This window comes from Arachis hypogaea, chromosome 18, assembly GCF_003086295.3.
Source record: "Arachis hypogaea cultivar Tifrunner chromosome 18, arahy.Tifrunner.gnm2.J5K5, whole genome shotgun sequence".
Lineage (NCBI taxonomy): Eukaryota > Viridiplantae > Streptophyta > Magnoliopsida > Fabales > Fabaceae > Arachis > Arachis hypogaea.
The window spans coordinates 40374379-40396673 of NC_092053.1; the positions used below are offsets into that span (position 1 = coordinate 40374379).

The 22295-nt window shown below is 40.5% G+C and overlaps 1 non-coding gene across 1 annotated transcript; it reads right to left on the reverse strand.

Annotated features, from left to right (window-relative positions):
• Nucleotides 1–5509: 5509 nt before the first annotated feature.
• Nucleotides 5510–5613, reverse strand: LOC112774695 (small nucleolar RNA R71). The gene has a single exon (XR_003189164.1). It is a non-coding gene; the product is annotated as a small nucleolar RNA R71 (small nucleolar RNA).
• Nucleotides 5614–22295: the final 16682 nt, after the last annotated feature.

Below are 22295 nucleotides of genomic sequence, written 5' to 3' on the forward strand. Positions count from 1 at the left end.
TAGCTAGATGCATGCACAAAATCTTATTGGAGGATAATGCCAAACCAGTGGTTCAACCACAGAGGCGGCTAAATCCAACCATGAAAGAAGTGGTGCAGAAAGAGGTCACCAAATTACTAGAGGCTGGGATTATTTATCCTATTTCTGATAGCCCCTGGGTGAGCCCTGTCCAAGTCGTCCCAAAAAAGGGAGGCATGACAGTGATTCATAATGAAAAAAATGAACTGGTTCCTACAAGAACAGTTACAGGGTGGCGTATGTGTATTGACTACAGAAGGCTCAATACAGCCACCAGAAAGGATCATTTTCCTTTACCATTCATAGACCAGATGCTAGAAAGACTAGCAGGTCATGATTATTACTGCTTTTTGGACGGCTACTCAGGCTATAACCAGATTGCAGTAGATCTTCAGGATCAAGAGAAAACAGCATTCACATGTCCATCTGGAGTGTTTGCTTATAGAAGGATGCCATTTGGGCTGTGTAATGCGCCTGCAACCTTCCAGAGATGCATGCCCTCTATTTTCTCTGATATGGTGGAAAATTTCTAGAAGTCTTCATGGATGACTTCTCAGTATATGGAGACTCATTCAACTCCTGTCTTGATCACCTGAAACTTGTTCTGAAAAGATGCCAAGAAACCAACCTAGTTTTAAACTGGGAAAAGTGTCACTTCATGGTGACTGAAGGAATTGTTCTTAGGCATAAAATCTCAAACAAGGGAATAGAGGTGGATCAAGCAAAAATAGAGGTAATTGAAAAATTACCACCAATTGCCAATGTTAAGGCAATCAGAAGCTTTCTGGGGCATGCAGGATTCTATAGGAGGTTTATAAAGGATTTTTCAAAAATCGCAAAACCTCTAAGCAATCTGCTAGCTGCTGACACGCCATTTGTGTTTGACACAGAGTGCCTGCAGGCGTTTGAAACGCTGAAAGCTAAGCTGGTCACAGCACCAGTCATTTCTGCACCAGACTGGACATTACCATTTGAGCTAATGTGTGATGCCAGTGATCACGCCATTGGTGCAGTATTGGGACAGAGGCATGACAAGCTTCTGCATGTCATTTATTATGCTAGTCGCGTTCTAAATGATGCCCAGAAAAATTACACAACCACAGAAAAAGAATTACTTGCAGTGGTTTACGCCATTGACAAGTTCAGATCATACTTAGTAGGATCAAAAGTGATTATGTATACTGATCATGCTGCTCTTAAATATCTACTCACAAAGTAGGATTCAAAGCCCAGGCTCATTAGATGGGTGTTGCTTCTGCAAGAGTTTGATATAGAAATAAGAGACAGAAAAGGGACAGAGAACCAAGTGGCTGATCATCTATCCCGGATAGAGCCAGTAGAAGGGACGCCCCTCCCCTCTCTTGAGATCTCTGAGACGTTTCCAGATGAGCATTTGTTTGCCATTCAGGAAACACCATGGTTTGCCGATATTGCAAACTATAAAGCTGCAAGGTTCATACCCAAGGAGTACAATAGGGTACAAAAGAAAAAATTAATTACTGATGCAAAGTACTACTTGTGGGATGAACCTTATCTCTTTAAGAGATATGCAGACGGAATTATCCGTAGGTGTGTGCCTAGAAAAGAAGCACAGAGGATCTTGTGGCATTGCCACGGATCTCAATATGGAGGCCATTTCGGAGGTGAGCGAACAGCCACCAAGGTCCTCCAATGTGGCTTCTATTGGCCCACACTCTATAAAGATTCCCGAGAGTTTGTACGTAACCGTGACAGTTGCCAAAGAGCTGGTAATCTGCCTTATGGTTACGCCATGCCTCAACAAGGAATCCTGGAAATTGAGTTGTTTGACATATGGGGAATTAACTTCATGGGACCTTTCCCACCATCATACTTAAACACTTATATTCTGGTAGCAGTTGACTATGTATCAAAATGGGTTGAGGCCATTGCCACACCCACCAATGATACTAAAACAGTGCTGAAGTTCCTCCAGAAACATATCTTTAGCAGGTTTGGTGTCCCTAGAGTACTCATTAGTGATGGGGGCACTCACTTCTGCAATAAACAGCTTTACTCTGCCATGGTTCGGTATGGGATTCACCACAAGGTGGATACTCCATATCATCCACAAACCAATGGGCAAGCTGAAGTCACTAACAGAGAATTAAAGAGAATCCTGGAATGGACAGTAAATACCCGTAGAAAGGATTGGGCACGGAGCTTGGATGATGCTCTGTGGGCTTACAGGACAGCATTCAAGACCCCTATAGGGACCTCTCCATACCAACTCGTGTATGGTAAGGCATGTCACCTGCCCGTGGAACTGGAACATAAGGCCTACTGGGCAACCAGATTCCTAAACTTTGATGCCAAATTAGCAGGAGAAAAACAATTGCTCCAGCTAAATGAGTGATGCCAAGGCATCTTAAGCGAGTTTCACTAGCATTTTTCTGTTAGTTTTAGTTGTTTTATGCATTTTCTTGAGCTTAAAGTAACCAAGAATGGTTAAATGAATAACAAAGCAATGAACCATCCAAACAGTATGATTTTGATGCAAATTCCATGAGTTTTTAGTTATATTACTTGAATGCTATGAATGGAAGATTTCTCATGAAATTTTGCAAGACTTTGATGCAATTGTTTGGATGATTTCAGGGAAGAAGAGGCTAGGCAAGGAAGCAACAAAATCAATAAAGGAAGCTTGAATATCACATGTGGAGTTTAAGTTCTAGTTTAAGCTTAAATTGGAACTTAAACTACCAAAATCATGAAAGCTGAGGAAAGGGTGAAAGTGGCGTTTAACCTCCAGTTTAACCTTAAACTGGAAGTTAAACGCCAGAAATGGGAAATGCACCAGGGAGCCAATTCCACGTTTAAGCTCCAATTTAACCTTAAACTGGAGCTTAAACGTGTTCGACCAAGTTTTCTCCTCCAGGGTTGCTTTCTCCATTTCCACGTTTAAGCTCCAGTTTAACCTTAAACTGGAGCTTAAACGTGTTCGACCTCCAGGGGTTGCTTTCTCCACTTCCACGTTTAAGCTCCAGTTTAACCTTAAACTGGAGCTTAAACGTGTTCGACCTCCAGGATGGCTTTCTCTATTCCCACGTTTAAGCTCCAGTTTAACCTTAAACTGGAGCTTAAACGTGTTCGACCTCCAGGGCTGCCTTTCCTATCTCCACGTTTAAGCTTCAGTTTAACCTTAAACTGAAGCTTAAACGTGTTCGACTACTTTACCCTCCAGGGCTGCCTTCTTCCATTTCCACGTTTAAGCTTCAGTTTAACCTTAAGCTGAAGCTTAAACGTGCTTCCACAAAAGGCATCACTGGAAGTGTCTGGCGTTTAAGCTGCAGTTTAAGCTTAAACTGCAACTTAAACGCCACTATTGGAAAAGGTTTCTGGGCCAAAAATATTGCAGTTTAAGTTAGCTTTTGAGCACAAACATTAACTTAAACTTACTCTGGTATGAAACCCAATTGAATATCATGGTTTATGGGATTGGGCCTGAAGGATTGATGAGTCTGGAATTTCAATTTGTTGAGTCATGTGTCATTACTTGATTATCACTAAGTTGGCTCAATGAATGTTACAGAATGTGGATCAGCAGCCTCATCAAGATTATGGATCATAAACCCAAAGCAAAAGGAAAGCAGGGAGAGGCCTCAAAGCCCAAGAAACACAACAGAAGCTCAATATAGAAAGTGTATAAATAGGATAGAATTTAAGTTAGGAAGGACTTTTACCTTTTCATTTTTTTGCTAGTTTTCATACCTTTGTAATTGAATTCAGAGCTATGACTCACTAAACCCCCTTTCATTGGGTTAGGGAGCTCTATTGTAATTCAATGAATCAATAATAGTTTATCTTCTTCTTCAATCTTTTCTCTTGAATTTTGTTAGAAAGCTTCTCGATCTAATTCCATTGGGTAGTTGTCTTGGGAAAGAAACTACTCATAATTGGAATCCTTCGGAACCTTGGGAAAGGAATGGAGGATTCATGCTAGAGAAGCTTTCTCACAGTGAATTGGATTGGGGTTTGGATGGATATTGTGACATGTAATCCTACCAAATTGTGGTTCATGAAACTGTGTGGTATAATCAGTGATCGAGCATCATCTCTTCTTATGAACATTTAAACCAAGGGATTGGGAATTTGTTTGTTTTTAGAGAGAATTGGTGAGCCAAGGGATTGGGATCCAATCATATAAGATTGCCAAGCAAAATTCAATGAACGCATTGGTTGAGGAAGAGATAAACATGTTTTGATTCGGAGATCTCAATATCTCCTATAACCCAATGAATTCCCCATCTCTGATTTCCACTTTCTCTTTACATTCTGCAACTCAATTCATGCAATCACCCCCATTCCCTTTTAATTTCAGCAATTTAGCTTCTGCTCTTTAATTCATGCAATTTAAGATTCCGCCATTTCAATTTCTTGCCATTACGTTTCCCGCCAATTTTACATTCCGCAATTCTCATCTAATTCTTGATTCCGCTCAACTAGACACACTTCTAATCCGAATTGCTCATTCAACCAATCCTTGTGGGATTCGACCTCACTCTATTGTGAGTTTTTACTTGACGATAACCGGTGCACTTGCCGGAAGGAATTTTGCCGATCGTGCAATTTCCTAAATCGTAGCATAACAAGTTTATGCGCATCAAGTTTATGGCGCCGTTGCCGGGGATTGGTTTTCGATTGACAATTCTCAAATTGGAAGTTAACTAGATTGAGCATTTTTCTTGCTTTGTTAATTCAGTTCAAGTTACTTGTTGAATTTTTAATTTCTGCACTCTGTTACATGCTTTCTTTCTTTATGCCTTTAAATTCAAGCAACTAACTCACTAACTCACTAACTATTTGAATTAATTCCTCAACTACTCTAACCATACTCTTCCATTAACCAAGAGTATTTCACTTGTTTGTTGCCTGTGCTGTGTTCTTGTATGACAGGTAGGAGAGGAGAGACATCAACTCCTCCATATACCGAACCAGAGAGGACCCTTCATAGACTTAGAAGGGAAGCAAGAGGGAAGAGAGTACTGGGAGAAGAGGAATCTGAAGGAGAATCTGAGGACAATTTTGAGGAAGCTTTAGATCTCAACATGGATAGAGAAGTTCACAACCATGAGAGGGATGATGGAAACAATGCCATTCCTGAGAGGAGGGTTCTTAGTTCATACATAAACCCAACCTCTGGGAATTGTGGTAGCAGCATTCAGAAACCACCCATTCAGGCCAACAATTTTGAACTCAAACCACAGCTAATATCACTTGTGGAGAATCATTGTTCATTTGGTGGGAGTGCTAATGAAGATCCAAACCAACATCTCACAAAATTCCTGAGAATTTGCGACACTGTGAAGTCCAATGGAGTCCAGGAAGATACCTATAAACTGCTCTTGTTCCCATTTTCACTTAGGGACAAGGCAGCTAAGTGGCTGGAATCATTCCCAAGGGGGAGCCTAACAACCTGGGATGAGGTGGAAAGCAAGTTTCTGGCACGTTTCTACCCCCACAAAAGGTCAATAGGCTTCGATCTGAGGTTCAGACGTTTAGACAACAAGATGGTGAAACTCTCTACGAGGCATGGGAGAGGTTCAAGGATTTGACAAGGAAATGCCCACCAGACATGTTCCATGACCATTCATCAGGAGGTTCATTGAACAGGAAAAAGACTGTGGAAGAAGCCATTGAAGTGATTAAGACAGTGGCTGAGAATGAGTACTACTATGCATCAGAGAGACACAACACTAAGGGAGTCATGGAGCTGAACCATGTTGATACCATTTTAGCCCAAAATAAGGTGTTTGCCAAGCAACTAGCAGAGCTCACCAGGAAATTAGAAACAAAGCAAGTGGCTGCAATACACACACAAGATCAAGAGGAAGTAAGCACTGAAGGAGGTGATTGGGAAGAGGCCAACTATGTGGGAAACCAACAAAGGCAATCATATGATCCACATTCCAACACTTACAATCCAGGATGGAAAAACCACCCAAACTTTGGGTGGGGGAACCAACAAACCCAACCATAAAACCACAAACCTTACAACCACAACCAACATAACAATTCCACATACCAAAACTCCAACCAAAGATCATACCAAGCCACACAAAACACTTACTCCCAACCATCATATCATGGCCAAAATAATCAACCTACCCAACCTAATCCGAACCAACAATTTCAAGATCAATTAAACAGGATAGAAGGAGTGCTTGCAAACATGGGTCAGGACATAAGTGAGTTGAAAAACTTTAGGGATGATGTGAGATCTACCTTAAGGAACCATGGTGAAAAACTCAAGAGGATGGAGTCTCAAGTAGGAGAGCTATCTCAACAGGCCCCCAAGTCAACTGCAGTGTTCCCTAGTGACACAGAAAAGAATCCTAAAGGGGAACAAAAGAGAGTGAGATGGGAAGAATGCAAGGCCATCACCACATTGAAGGAAGTCTCAGAAGAAGAAGGAATCAGACCCTCAGAACAGAAGCCAGAAATCTTGAAGGAAGGTGTGGAAGAAGCTAAGCAGGAAGGTGAAACTGAACAAGCCAAGGAACTGCAAACAGGCATGCTGGAAACATACCAACCAAAAGCACCATTTCCTCAGAGGTTAGGAGGAGGTGAAAAAGGGAAAACCTATTCAAGGTTTTTAGAGACATTTAAGTCTCTCCATATCAATATTCCCTTCCTTGAGATCCTCCAGCAGATGCCTACACATATCAAGTATTTAAAGGAATTGTTGAGCAAGAAAAGAGTTTTGAAGGGAGGACAAACGGTAACAATGAACAAAGAATGCAGTGCCCTCATCAAGAAGGACACAGTCTCTAAGAAAACAAACCCAGGAAGTTTTCATATCCCCTGCATCATAGGGGAAACAAAAATTGACAGAGAATTCTGTGATCTAGGAGCTACCATAAATGTGATGCCTCTAACTCTTATGAAGAGGCTACAACTGAATGAGGTGAGATCCACTGATGTAATCATACAACTGGCTGACAAAACTCAGAAGCAAGCTGAAGGGGTAGTTGAGAATGTGCTGGTGAAAGTGGGAGATTATTACTTCCCCACAGACTTTGTCATTTTGGACATGGAGGAAAGCTACTTACACCCTATCATTCTGGGCAGGCCATTTCTAGCCACTACTAGAGCGCTCATAGATGTAGAACAAGGAGAGCTAATTCTGAGAATACATGATGAACAGCTCATTTTCAAAGTTTTCAAACCTGCATCTGAGCCTAAACCAGAACCTGAAAAGCCTAAGGATGATAGTAGCCATCTGTGTTTGGAGGAAAGTAATCCAGCAGCTGAAACTCTAAAACAGTCCTTGGAAGGCAAACAAGAATTGCAAGAGTTAAAGCCACAAGAATCAATAGAAACAGATCAGAAGGATCCTCATGGCATAAGGGTCAATGAAGAAATCCTCAAGAGAAAGGGAAGAATTGTAAAGAAATTGCCAAGAGGATGGAGAAACAAGAAAATTCCCACTGAAGGTTTTTCTCCGGGAGATAAAGTGATATCAAGTCATTATCTGCCAATTCCACCTGGCCTCAAAACCATTCCTTCCCAGATCCCTCAAGTGTTCACAATCAGGAAAGTTCTTTCTATGGAACATTTAGAAGTCATGAAGGAATCAAATGGGGACGTTTTCATAATGAGAGGAGAAGGCATCAAGCACTACAATCCACCCTAACAAGGGACAACCGTCAAGCTAGTGACGTTAAAGAAGCGCTTCATGGGAGGCAACCCATGTTTTAGTGTCCTTACTCTTTATTGTGTTGCTTTGCATCTAATAAAGCATGGTTTCTTATGCATGAACTTGAATCCTCAGGACAACTGTTGAAAGAGTGCACTAAACATTGCATGTAAAATACAATTGGTATCTAAGTTTGGTGTGCCTGAAGGCACCCCAAATTTTATTCAAATTGTATTCAATCTTTCATTCAAAGTGCACAACCAAACATTAAGTTTGGTGTTCCTTTTGAACACAGTTAATGAAAAGCAAGAAGTTCCTCTGGATTTAGAAATTCATGACAAGTATACCATTTGCATATTTTAATACTTTGATTTCAATTACTTTAGGTAGTAAAATTGTTTAGGATCAAAGAGCCAAAGTGACTATGATTTGTTAGAATTATGCACATTCATTAAGGATAACCAACATGGATTTCATGTCATCAGGAGACATTACCAAACACTAAGTTTGGTGTCCAGTAATAAGTGTGCATACATACAAAGGTCACGGCTATAAGCTCAGGAAGTCAATCATTGATTTACAATTCAAAAAGAAGGAAAAAAACATGTACAAGTACTATTCATTATTCACATGAACGAAAAAATGATAGCAAATTTGTTTGTTTGTGCAGGTACAAAAGGAAAGATAAGAATGGAGGAAAAAGACAAAGGGGGAGGTACGGTGCTTGGTCAAAAAGGAAGTTCACAAGTCTTTGAAACTAACACATGGGAAAAGGGAGTTCTGCATGAAAAGATAGCTACATGTACAACCTAATGCACTCAGAATACCTCCAAGAAAATGAAAAGCAATTCGTCCTTTTCCCTAATTCATATATTTACCATCAAGCCACCCTTCACAAATCACCCTAGCCGTCCATTTTTCACTTACGGGCACTATAAAGAACCACTTGGGGAACGAGTTCCACACCACCAAATCTCCTTCATGCACATTTTCTTTCATCATAGCATAACTATCTCTTGCCGAAAACAACCTCACCACACTTCCAACAACATTTCTTGCTTCACCTTGTCAACTTTAGCTTGTCACTTACCAAAACTAAAGAACCAATGGCAGCCTCATCTAGCCACAAAAGAAGAAAAGACAAGCAGCCAATGGAAGAGAACAGGGAATTCGATGCATGGAGATACAAATCAGTTTTCCATGAGATTCAAGCCGAATGGATGAGACCTAAAACGGTACTAGCTGAGGTTCCCTTTGACCTTGAAAAGGATGAGTTCCCAGGTGTTTGGGAGAAGATCAAAAAGAGGAAGTGGGAGCTCCTGACTAAGCCAATCACTAGAATCAACATCAACCTGGTGAAAGAGTTTTATGCAAATGCAGTGAGGGAGGATTCAACCTTGAAACCCACATACAAAAGCTATGTGAGAGGGGTGGAAGTTGACTTCAGCCCCAAGGCAATCATGAAAACTCTTGGCCTGAAAAACATACGTTTCAGCCAAGCAAGTTATGAGGAAAGGATGATAGGAGAACCTGACTATACGACTATTGCTGAAGACCTTTGTGCCATCAGAGCTGAATGGGTGAGAAAAACAAGAGGGGCTCCAAGAGTCTTGAGAAGAGGAGACCTAACACCTGAAGCTAAAGGGTGGTATGCAATAGTTAGGAGATCCATCCTACCCACTGCAAACTCTTCAGAAATAGTCCCTAAAATAGCCATCTTGCTACATTGCATTATGGTGGGAGGGGAGATCAAAGTTCATAAACTCATTGCTGAACAGATACAAGAGCTTAGTGAGAAAAGTGATCCTGAATCCTGGCTCCACTTCCCTAGCACCATCATTAGACTATGCATTGATGCCCAAGTACCACTTGAAGATGAAAGACCTAATTGGCTACATCCTGGAATGGCCATAACTGCGTACAGAATGACTCTTGGCCCAATTGCTCCAAGACATACAAAAAGAAGAAATGAAGAAGGGCAACAAGCAGAAGCAGAGCAAGAAGCAGAGCAAGAAGGACAAGAAGGAGAGGACGGAGAAGAAGAGCAAGAAGAGCAAGGAATTCCAGAAAGAAGACAACAAATTCCCAGAGACCCCATGGATATGAGCAGAATGCAGGAAATCATAGAAGGAATGTCTCAACAATACATGAGGTCTCAGGAGAGACAAGAGGACTTTCACCTAAAAATGATGGATATGCAAAGGAACTTTGAATCAAGATTCTTAGATCTGCAAAGGGAAAAGAATTTACAATTACAGGAATCCTTCAGCCACATATGCCAACACCAAGATGCCAATGTCTTGGCAATCAAGGAAGCCACCACTTTACAGAATGCAAGATACTCAGTTCAAGCTGATTACAACATCAGTTTGCAAATCAAGCTTAACTACATAGGGGAACATTTACACAAGATGGACCCAGCATTCCCAGCTTTTGATGAGTATTTCAAAGGGAGGAAAGAAGGAGAAATAAACAAGGCAATGATCCTTGAAAAAGGAGTGGAAGAAACAATGAAAAAGGCTGGATTCTGGAAAAAGCTCATAAGAAAAGGCAAAGGAAGTACAAGTGGTCAAAAAGGGGTAGGAAGCAAGAAGAAGCAGGATCCCAAGAATCAAGAAGAACCAAGCAATAAATGAGAGGTGGTCTCGTTCCTTAATAATCAAATGATAATTGGTGAATTGTCTTTATGAGCTTTCTTTCATTATAAGTCATTTAAGTTTTTAATGTGAAGTTTCTAGTATGTTTGTCTGTTTATTGCTTTGAATAAAGTGAATGCCTAGATGTTTGGATATAACTTCACCTTCTTAAACAAATGCTTGCCATGCTTGTTCTGTTTCCAAAAATAAAAGAAAAGTTTGAACAAAAGTAACTTGGCTCAATTAGTGACAAATCAAGTAGAATTAAGTGGTGGTATGCATGCTTGATTGTTTAGTCAGATCACTGGAAATAGAGTGTAGAATTATCATTTTTTGTGTAGAAATTGAAAACTGTCTATGGATCTTGATGAATAAATGTCTTTGGCCATGAAAAAGAAAGAAAAAGAAGAAGAAAAAGCCACTGAAAAAGGGCAACCAAAAAGCAAAAAAATTGAGAAAATAAGCTAGGCACCAATGGTTTGAACTTCTGAGACAAATGCCTGTGGTGTTTATGTATTAAGGATATGCTTGGATGAATAGGTTCTGAGGAGTGTTTCAACACTTGGTAACTTGGGTTAACTAACCCGGGATTATCAACCAAAAGTCCATTATCAAGAGCAACCTAAATACAAAACATTTAGTCACACAAAGAGGTGCTGGGCACCAATGTCTCAAGAAGAAATGTGAACTAAAATGCCTGCAGTGGATATGTGTAGTGCACTGATAAGAAAAAGAAAATGCCAAAGGCGTGTGCAACACATGACACTAAGCAAACAAGGAGCAAAGGAGCTCAAAGAAAAAGAAAAGAAAAACAAAGAAGAGAAAAGTGCCAAGGACATAAGAATAACAAGAGGCCATAGCAGTGTTTGATGAATGCAATGAAAAAGTGATAATCTTACCTGATAAGAATGAAAAAGTGATGCTGCAACTTTCTGCATAAAACCCTTCTGATGAACTTCAAGTGCTTACTAATATAGCCAATGTAATTGCTTTCTGTTTCATACTTTCTTCTCAAATAACTCAGGACTTGCTTAGGGACAAGCAAGTATTAAGTTTGGTGTTGTGATGCCAAGGCATCTTAAGCGAGTTTCACTAGCATTTTTCTGTTAGTTTTAGTTGTTTTATGCATTTTCTTGAGCTTAAAGTAACCAAGAATGGTTAAATGAATAACAAAGCAATGAACCATCCAAACAGTATGATTTTTATGCAAATTCCATGAGTTTTTAGTTATATTACTTGAATGCTATGAATGGAAGATTTCTCATGAAATTTTGCAAGACTTTGATTCAATTGTTTGGATGATTTCAGGGAAGAAGAGGCTAGGCAAGGAAGCAACAAAATCAATAAAGGAAGCTTGAATATCACATGTGGAGTTTAAGTTCTAGTTTAAGCTTAAACTGGAACTTAAACTACCAAAATCATGAAAGCTGAGGAAAGGGTGAAAGTGGCGTTTAACCTCCAGTTTAACCTTAAACTGGAAGTTAAACGCCAGAAATGGGAAATGCACCAGGGAGCCAATTCCACGTTTAAGCTCCAGTTTAACCTTAAACTGGAGCTTAAACGTGTTCGACCAAGTTTTCTCCTCCAGGGTTGCTTTCTCCATTTCCACGTTTAAGCTCCAGTTTAACCTTAAACTGGAGCTTAAACGTGTTCGACCTCCAGGGGTTGCTTTCTCCACTTCCACGTTTAAGCTCCAGTTTAACCTTAAACTGGAGCTTAAACGTGTTCGACCTCCAGGATGGCTTTCTCTATTCCCACGTTTAAGCTCCAGTTTAACCTTAAACTGGAGCTTAAACGTGTTCGACCTCCAGGGCTGCCTTTCCTATCTCCACGTTTAAGCTTCAGTTTAACCTTAAACTGAAGCTTAAACGTGTTCGACTACTTTACCCTCCAGGGCTGCCTTCTTCCATTTCCACGTTTAAGCTTCAGTTTAACCTTAAACTGAAGCTTAAACGTGCTTCCACAAAAGGCATCACTGGAAGTGTCTGGCGTTTAAGCTGCAGTTTAAGCTTAAACTGCAACTTAAACGCCACTATTGGAAAAGGTTTCTGGGCCAAAAATATTGCAGTTTAAGTTAGCTTTTGAGCACAAACATTAACTTAAACTTACTCTGGTATGAAACCCAATTGAATATCATGGTTTATGGGATTGGGTCTGAAGGATTGATGAGTCTGGAATTTCAATTTGTTGAGTCATGTGTCATTACTTGATTATCACTAAGTTGGCTTAATGAATGTTACAGAATGTGGATCAGCAGCCTCATCAAGATTATGGATCATAAACCCAAAGCAAAAGGAAAGCAGGGAGAGGCCTCAAAGCCCAAGAAACACAACAGAAGCTCAATATAGAAAGTGTATAAATAGGATAGAATTTAAGTTAGGAAGGACTTTTACCTTTTCATTTTTTTGCTAGTTTTCATACCTTTGTAATTGAATTCAGAGCTATGACTCACTAAACCCCCTTTCATTGGGTTAGGGAGCTCTATTGTAATTCAATGAATCAATAATAGTTTATCTTCTTCTTCAATCTTTTCTCTTGAATTTTGTTAGAAAGCTTCTCGATCTAATTCCATTGGGTAGTTGTCTTGGGAAAGAAACTACTCATAATTGGAATCCTTCGGAACCTTGGGAAAGGAATGGAGGATTCATGCTAGAGAAGCTTTCTCACAGTGAATTGGATTGGGGTTTGGATGGATATTGTGACATGTAATCCTACCAAATTGTGGTTCATGAAACTGTGTGGTATAATCAGTGATCGAGCATCATCTCTTCTTATGAACATTTAAACCAAGGGATTGGGAATTTGTTTGTTTTTAGAGAGAATTGGTGAGCCAAGGGATTGGGATCCAATCATATAAGATTGCCAAGCAAAATTCAATGAACGCATTGGTTGAGGAAGAGATAAACATGTTTTGATTCGGAGATCTCAATATCTCCTATAACCCAATGAATTCCACATCTCTGATTTCCACTTTCTCTTTACATTCTGCAACTCAATTCATGCAATCACCCCCATTCCCTTTTAATTTCAGCAATTTAGCTTCTGCTCTTTAATTCATGCAATTTAAGATTCCGCCATTTCAATTTCTTGCCATTACGTTTCCCGCCAATTTTACATTCCGCAATTCTCATCTAATTCTTGATTCCGCTCAACTAGACACACTTCTAATCCGAATTACTTATTCAACCAATCCTTGTGGGATTCGACCTCACTCTATTGTGAGTTTTTACTTGACGATAACCGGTGCACTTGCCGGAAGGAATTTTGCCGATCGTGCAATTTCCTAAATCGTAGCATAACAAGTTTATGCGCATCAATAAGCTAGAGGAATTCAGATTCACAGCTTTGGAAAATGCCAAGCTTTATAAAGAAAAATAAAAAAAGTGGCATGACAGAAAGCTGTCATCTAGAATCTTTGAACCAGGACAGAAGGTTCTGTTGTTTAACTCTAGACTCAGGCTATTCCCCGGGAAACTGAAATCCCGGTGGAGGGGACCATACGTGATTACAAGTGTATCACCATATGGTTATGTGGAGCTTCAAGATATTGATTCTGATAAGAAGTTCATTGTCAATGGACAGAGAATCAAGCATTATCTTGAAGGCAACATTGAGCAAGAATGCTCAAGGCTGAAGCAAGATTAAAAGCTCAGCAAGGTCCAGCTAAAGACAATAAAGAAGCGCTTGCTGGGAGGCAACCCAGCTATGGGGCAACAATCCTCTAAGCATTTTACCCTATTTTTATTTTTTATTTTTATTTTTATTTGTTTATATAAAGTTCACTGACACTAAGGTGAGGAATCATTTACAGAAGATCTCGGCATACAAAACAGAGAAAAAGAGCTCACTGGCAAGAAAACGCCAGTAATGGTAGCAATCTAGGCGTTCAACGCCAGAAATGGGCACCCACTGGGCGTTGAACGCCAGTAATGGCAGCAGCTGGGCGTTGAACGCCCAAGAGAGCAGCAATTGGGTGCTGAACGCCCAAAACAGGCAGTGTTTGGGCGTTCAAACGCCAGGATGGCAGGGAGGAGACAAAACTCATTTTTATTCAAATTTTTCATTCTAAATCTTGATTTTCTTACTTCAATTCATGATTTCTTACATAAACATGTTAAGAACCCTGATTTCTAAATTCCATAATTTCTAAAAACCCTACCACTAAAAATATCAAATGTATTTTAATCCATAAGCACCAGGCATCTTTGCAAATTCAATCCAACTCTTTTCAAAATTTTTTACAAATCTATCTTTTCAACTCATCAATATCTTTTCCAAAACCTCCACTTTATCTTTTTCAAAATCTAAATCTATCTTTTTCAGAAAAATCTTTTATATCCTCTCAATTTTAAACTATATCTTCTATCTTATCTTTTCCAAATAAATCTTTTTATCATATCTTTATCTCTTTTTTTTTTCGAAAACCCCCCTCCCTCCCTATAAATTTGAGTTCGGCCTCCCACCCCTCCCATCAACAAGTGCACCTAGCTCTCCTTCTCTCCCTCTCCCTTCTTTTCTTTTGCTTGAGGACAAGCAAACCTCTAAGTTTGGTGTGTTTATCCGCGATCACTAAGATCATGGCTCCCAAAGGAAAACAACCCACTCCAAGAGGCAAGAAAGAGAGCGTTCCAAAACCACTTTGGAATCAAGGGAAGTTCTTATCTAAAGAACATTTAGACCATTATAATAAAATAATGGGTCTGAGATCAGTGATCCCGGAAGTTAGATTCGATCTGAAGGAAGATGAATATCCGGAGATCCAGGAGCAAATTCGAATCAGAAACTGGGAAGTCCTAGCTAATCCTAAAACGAAAGTGGGAAGGAATATGATCCAGGAGTTTTATGCTAATATGTGGCAGACTGACAAGCAAAAACTATCTGGAACTGCTTTCTATGAATATCGGACCATGGTCAGAGGAAAGATTGTTCATACCACCCCTGACAAGATCAGAGAGATCTTAAAGCTACCTCAGCTGAAAGATGATCCAGACTCCTTCAACAGGAGAATGATGAGAACAGACAAGGGCCTGGATAAGATTCTAGAGGACATATGTATCCCTGGAGCCAGGTGGACCACCAACACAAAAGGTGTCCCAAATCAACTCAAGAGAGAGGATCTCAAACCAGTCGCCAGAGGATGGCTGGACTTCATTGGGCATTCTCTGTTGCCTACCAGCAACCGTTCTGAAGTCACAGTTAAAAGAGCAGTGATGATCCATTGCATCATGATGGGAAAAGAAGTGGAAGTTCATCAGCTAATCTCAACCGAACTCTACAAAATTGCTAACAAAAATTCTAAAGAAGCCAGGTTGGCTTATCCAAGCGTGATATCGCTGCTCTGCAAGGATGCTGGAGTAAGGATGGGAATAACTGAGTACATCTCAGTTGAGAAGCCAATCACCAAGGCATCAATGGAAAAACAACAAGCGCAGGAGGATCCCACCAAGAAGAAAACACAGGAATTTCTCCCAGAAATCCCTCAATCTGAATACTGGGAGTATCTTGAGATGTCTGTCACCAAGATCCGGGAAGCTATGGAGCAAATAATAAAAGAACAGAAGGAACACAGTCAAATTCTTACCTATATGTTTAAAGAACAAGAGGAGCAAGGGCGTGACTTAAGGGACTTGAAGCGCCAGAAGTTATCTCTTGCAGGACCGAACACCCCAAGGATCAGAGGAACCCCTGTTCCCCTAGAATAAAGGTTGTTGAATTCCAATTTCTGCTTTAAATCTGTGATAGTGTCATTAGAAAAGTTCACCTTAGGAGTCATATAGTAGTAATTAGTATCTATTTTGATCTTATCTCCAATTAAGCTATAGTTTATTTTTCTCATCATCAGCAAACATGAATAAAAAAGTAGATCTTTTGAATAAGAGGCAATAAAATTTCGAGTTTTAAATAAGAGAAATTCTCATTAGTTACATGTGGTGGCAATACTTTCTGTCTTCTGAATGAATGCTTGAACAGTGCATATGTCTTTTGAATTTGTTGTTTAAGACTGTTAAATATGTTGGCTCTTGAAAGAATGATGAATATGAGACATGTTATTGATAATCTGAAAAATCATAAAAATGATTCTTGAAGCAAGAAAAAGCAGCAAAAAAAAAAAGCAGAAAAAGCCAATAGCCCTTAAAATCAAAAGGCAAGGGTAATAAAAAGGATCCCAAGGCTTTGAGCATCAGTGGATAGGAGGGCCTAAGGGAACAAAATCCTGGCCTAAGCGGCTAAATCAAGCTGTCCCTAACCATATGCTTGTGGCGTGAAGGTGTTAAGTGAAAACTTGAGACTGAGCGGTTAAAGTCAAGGTCCAAAAGCAGAAAGAAGAGTGTGCTTAAGAACTCTGGACACCTCTAATTGGGGACTTTAGCAAAGCTGAGTCACAATCCAAAGGGTTCACCCAATTATGTGTCTGTGGCATTTATGTATCCGGTGGTAATACTGGAAAACAAAGTGCTTAGGGCCACGGCCAAGACTCATGAAATAGCTATGTTCAAGAATCATCATACTAAAATAGGAGAATCAATAACACTATCTGAATTCTAAGTTCTTATAGATGCCAATCACTCTGAGCTTCAATGGATAAAGTGAGATGCCAAAACTGTTCGGAAGCAAAAAGCTACTAGTCCCGCTCATCTAATTAGAATCTGAGCTTCACTCAAAAACAATGAGATATTATTGCTTCTCAACCTATTAGTCTTCTATTTTATTTGTCTAGTTGCTTGAGGACAAGCAACAGTTTAAGTTTGGTGTTGTGATGAGCGGATATTTTATACGCTTTTTGGGGTTAATTTCATATAGTTTTTAGTATGTTTTAGTTAGTTTTTAGTTTATTTTCATTAGTTTTTAGGAAAAATTCACATTTCTAGACTTTACTATGAGTTGTTTGTTTTTCTGTAATTTCAGGTATTTTTCTGGCTGAAATTGAGGGAGCTGAGCAAAAATCTGATTCAAGCTTAAAAAGGACTGCTGATGCTGTTGGATTCTGACCTCCCTGCACTCAAAGTGGATTTTCTGGAGCTACAGAGCTCGAAATGGCATGCTTCCAATTGCGTTGGAAAGTAGACGTCCAGGGCTTTCCAGAAATATATAATAGTCCATACGTTGCTCAAGGATAGATGACGTAAACTGGCGTTCAACGCCAGTTCTCTGCCCAATTCTGGAGTCCAGCGCCAGGAAAGGATTAAAAGTTGGAGTTCAATGCCAGAAATGGATCCAAACCTGGCGTTGAATGCTCAAAATGGCCTTATGCACGTGAATTGCTTAAGTCTCAGCCCCAGCACACACCAAGTGGGCCCCAGAAGTGGATCTCTGCACCATCCATCATAGTTTACTCATTTTTTGTAAACCTAGGCTACTAGTTTAGTATTTAAACAACTTTTAGAGACTTATTTTGTATCTCATGACATTTTAGATCTGAACTTTGTACTCTTTGATGGCATGAGTCTCTAAACTCCATTGTTGGGGGTGAGGAGCTCTGCTGTGTCTCGATGAATTAATGCAAGTATTTCTGTTTTCCATTCAAACACGCTTGTTCCTATCTAAGATGATCATTCGCGCTTAACTGTGATGAAGGTGATGATCCGTGACATTCATCACCTTCCTCAAACCATGAATGTGTGCCTGACAACCACCTCCGTTCTATATCTGATTGAATGAGTATCTCTTAGATTCCTTAATCAGAATCTCCGTGGTATAAGCTAGAACTGATGGCGGCATTCATGAGAATCCGGAAAGTCTAAACCTTGTCTGTGGTATTTCGAGTAGGATTCAATGATCGAATGACTGTGACGAGTTTCAAACTCGCGAGTGCTGGGCGTTAGTGACAGACGCAAAAGGATGAAGAATCCTATTCCAGTATGATCGAGAACCGACAGATGATTAGCCGTGCTGCAACAGAGCATGTGAGCATATTCTTCACTGAGAGGATGGGATGTAGCCATTGACGATGGTGATCCCCTACATACAGCTTACCATAGGAGGACGTGCGTGCGTGAATTAAAAGGCAGAGGAAAGCAGAGATTCAGAAGACAAAGCATCTCCAAAACTCCAACATATTCTCCATTACTATATAACAAGTAACCTTTAATTTATGCTCTCTTGGTTATTCGTAATTCAACTGATAAACATAATTGACTTCCTGACTAAGATTTACAAGATAACCATAGATTGCTTCAAACCAACAATCTCCGTGGGATTCGACCCTTACTCACGTGAGGTATTACTTGGACGATCCAGTGCACTTGCTGGTTAGTGGTACGAGTTGTGAAAAGTGTAATTCACAATTTGTGCACCAGCAGGACTGGTGTTCAACGCCAGAAATAGGCAAGGATCTGGCGTTGAACGCCCAAAATGGGCAAGATCTGGCACTGAACGCCCAAAATGGGCACAGTTCTGGTGTTCAGACGCTAGGAACAGACAAGGAGTTGGCATCTAACATCACTCCAGTCTCTAACTCTGGCACTCAATTGCCAGCGAGGGATCAGACACACACAAATGCTGAAAGCAACCCCTCTAAAAAGGCTTCTTCAACCACTTCTGTAGGAAATAAACCTACAGCAACTAAGGTTGAAGAATATAAAGCCAAGATACCTTATCCTCAAAAAGTCCGGAAAGAGGAGCAGGATAAGCAATTTGCTCGCTTTGCAGATTATCTCAGGAATCTTGAAATAAAGATTCCATTTGCAGAAGCACTTGAGCAAATACCTTCTTATGCCAAGTTCATGAAAGAGATCTTGAGTCATAAAAAGGATTGGAGAGAAACAGAAAGAGTTCTCCTCACTGAAGAATGCAGTGCAGTCATTCTGAAAAGCTTTCCTGAGAAGCTTAAAAATCCTGGGAGTTTTCTGATACCATGCATATTAGAAGGACAATGTACCAAGACAGCTTTATGCGATCTTGGGGCAAGCATCAACCTAATACCTGCATCCACTATCAGAAAGCTTGGCTTAACTGAAGAAGTTAAACCAACCAGGATATGTCTCCAACTTGCTGATCGCTCCACTAAATACCCATCAGGCGTGATTGAAGACATGATTGTCAGAGTTGGGCCATTCGCCTTTCCCACTGACTTTGTTGTGTTGGAAATGGAGGAGCACAAGAGTGCTACTCTCATTCTAGGAAGACCCTTCCTAGCAACTGGACGATCCCTCATTGACGTCCAATAGGGGAAAATAACCCTGAGAGTCAATGATGATGAGTTTAAGTTGAACGCTGTCAAAGCCATGCAGCATCCTGACACATCAAAAGACTGCATGAAAGTTGATCTTATTGACTCTTTGGTAGAAGAGATCAACATGGCTGAGAGTCTCGAATCAGAGTTGGAAAACATCTTTAAAGATGTTCAGCCTGATTTAGAGAATTCAGAGGACATGAAAGAGCCTCTGAAAATTTTTCTGGAAGAAGAAAAACCTCCTACACCCGAGCTCAAGCCATTACCACCATCCTTGAAATATGCATTTCTGGGAGAAGGTGACACTTTTCCAGTGATCATAAGCTCTGCCTTAAATTCACAGGAAGAGGAAGCACTTATTCAAGTGCTAAGGACACATAAGACAGCTCTTGGGTGGTCCATAGGTGACCTTAAGGGCATAAGCCCAGCTAGATGCATGCACAAAATCTTATTGGAGGATAATGCCAAACCAGTGGTTCAACCACAGAGGCGGCTAAATCCAGCCATGAAGGAAGTGGTGCAGAAAGAGGTCACCAAATTACTAGAGGCTGGGATTATTTATCCTATTTCTGATAGCCCCTGGGTGAGCCCTGTCCAAGTCGTCCCAAAAAAGGGAGGCATGACAGTGATTCATAATGAAAAAAATGAACTGGTTCCTACAAGAATAGTTACAGAGTGGCGCATGTGTATTGACTACAGAAGGCTCAATACAGCCACCAGAAAGGATCATTTTCCTTTACCATTCATAGACCAGATGCTAGAAAGACTAGCAGGTCATGATTATTACTGCTTTTTGGACGGCTACTCAGGCTATAACCAGATTGTAGTAGATCCTCAGGATCAAGAGAAAATAGCATTCACATGTCCATCTGGAGTGTTTGCTTATAGAAGGATGCCATTTGGGCTGTGTAATGCGCATGCAACCTTCCAGAGATGCATGCTCTCTATTTTCTCTGATATGGTGGAAAAATTTCTGGAAGTCTTCATGGATGACTTCTCAGTATATGGAGACTCATTTAGCTCCTGTCTTGATCACCTGAAACTTGTTCTGAAAAGATGCCAAGAGACCAAACTAGTTTTAAACTGGGAAAAATGTCACTTCTTGGTGACTGAAGGGATTGTTCTTGGGCATAAAATTTCAAACAAGGGAAAAGAGGTGGATCAAGCAAAAATAGAGGTAATTGAAAAATTACCACCACCTGCCAATGTTAAGGCAATCAGAAGCTTTCTGTGGCACGCAGGATTCTATAGGAGGTTTATAAAGGATTTTTCAAAAATCGCAAAACCTTTAAGCAATCTGCTAGCTGCTGACACGCCATTTGTGTTTGACACAGAGTGCCTGCAGGCATTTGAAACGCTGAAGGCTAAGCTGGTCACAGCACCAGTCATTTCTGCACCAGACTGGACATTACCATTTGAGCTAATGTGTGATGCCAGTGATCACGCCATTGGTGCAGTGTTGGGACAGAGGCATGATAAGCTTCTGCACGTCATTTATTACGCCAGTCGCATTCTAAATGATGCCCAGAAAAATTACACAACCACAGAAAAAGAATTACTTGCAGTGGTTTACGCCATTGACAAGTTCAGATCATACTTAGTAGGATCAAAAGTGATTGTGTATACTGATCATGCTGCTCTTAAATATCTACTCACAAAGCAGGATTCAAAACCCAGGCTCATCAGATGGGTGTTGCTTCTGCAAGAGTTTGATATAGAAATAAGAGATAGAAAAGGGACAGAGAACCAAGTGGCTGATCATCTATCCCGGATAGAGCCAGTAGAAGGGACGCCCCTCCCCTCTCTTGAGATCTCTGAGACTTTTCCAGATGAGCATTTATTTGCCATTTAGGAAACACCATGGTTTGCCGATATTACAAACTATAAAGCTGCAAGGTTCATACCCAAGGAGTACAACATGATACAAAAGAAAACATTAATTACTGATGCAAAGTACTACTTGTGGGATGAACCTTATCTCTTTAAGAGATGTGCAGACGGAATTATCCGTAGGTGTGTGCCTAGAGAAGAAGCACAGAGGATCCTGTGGCATTGCCACGGATCTCAATATGGAGGCCATTTTGGAGGTGAGCGAACAACCACCAAGGTCCTCCAATGTGGCTTCTATTTGCCCACACTCTATAAAGATTCCCGAGAGTTTGTACGTAACTGTGACAGTTGCCAAAGAGTTGGTAATCTGCCTCATGGTTACGCCATGCCTCAACAAGGAATCTTGGAAATTGAGTTGTTTGACGTATGGGGAATTGACTTCATGGGACCTTTCCCACCATCATACTCAAACACTTATATTCTGGTAGCAGTTGACTATGTATCAAAATGGGTTGAGGCCATTGCCGCACCCACCAATGATACTAAAACAGTGCTGAAGTTCCTCCAGAAACATATCTTTAGCAGGTTTGGTGACCCTAGAGTACTTATCAGTGATAGGGGCACTCACTTCTGCAATAAACAGCTTTACTCTGCCATGGTTCGGTATGGAATTCGCCATAAGGTGGCTACTCCATATCATCCCCAAACTAATGGGCAAGCTGAAGTCTCTAACAGAGAATTAAAGAGAATCCTGGAACGAACAGTAAATACCTGTAGAAAGGATTGGGCACGGAGCTTGGATGATGCTCTATGGGCTTACAGAACAGCATTCAAGACCCCTATAGGGACCTCTCCATACCAACTCGTGTATGGTAAGGCATGTCACCTGCCCGTGGAACTGGAACATAAGGCCTACTGGGTGACCAGATTCCTAAACTTTGATGACAAATTAGCAGGAGAAAAACGATTGCTCCAGCTAAAT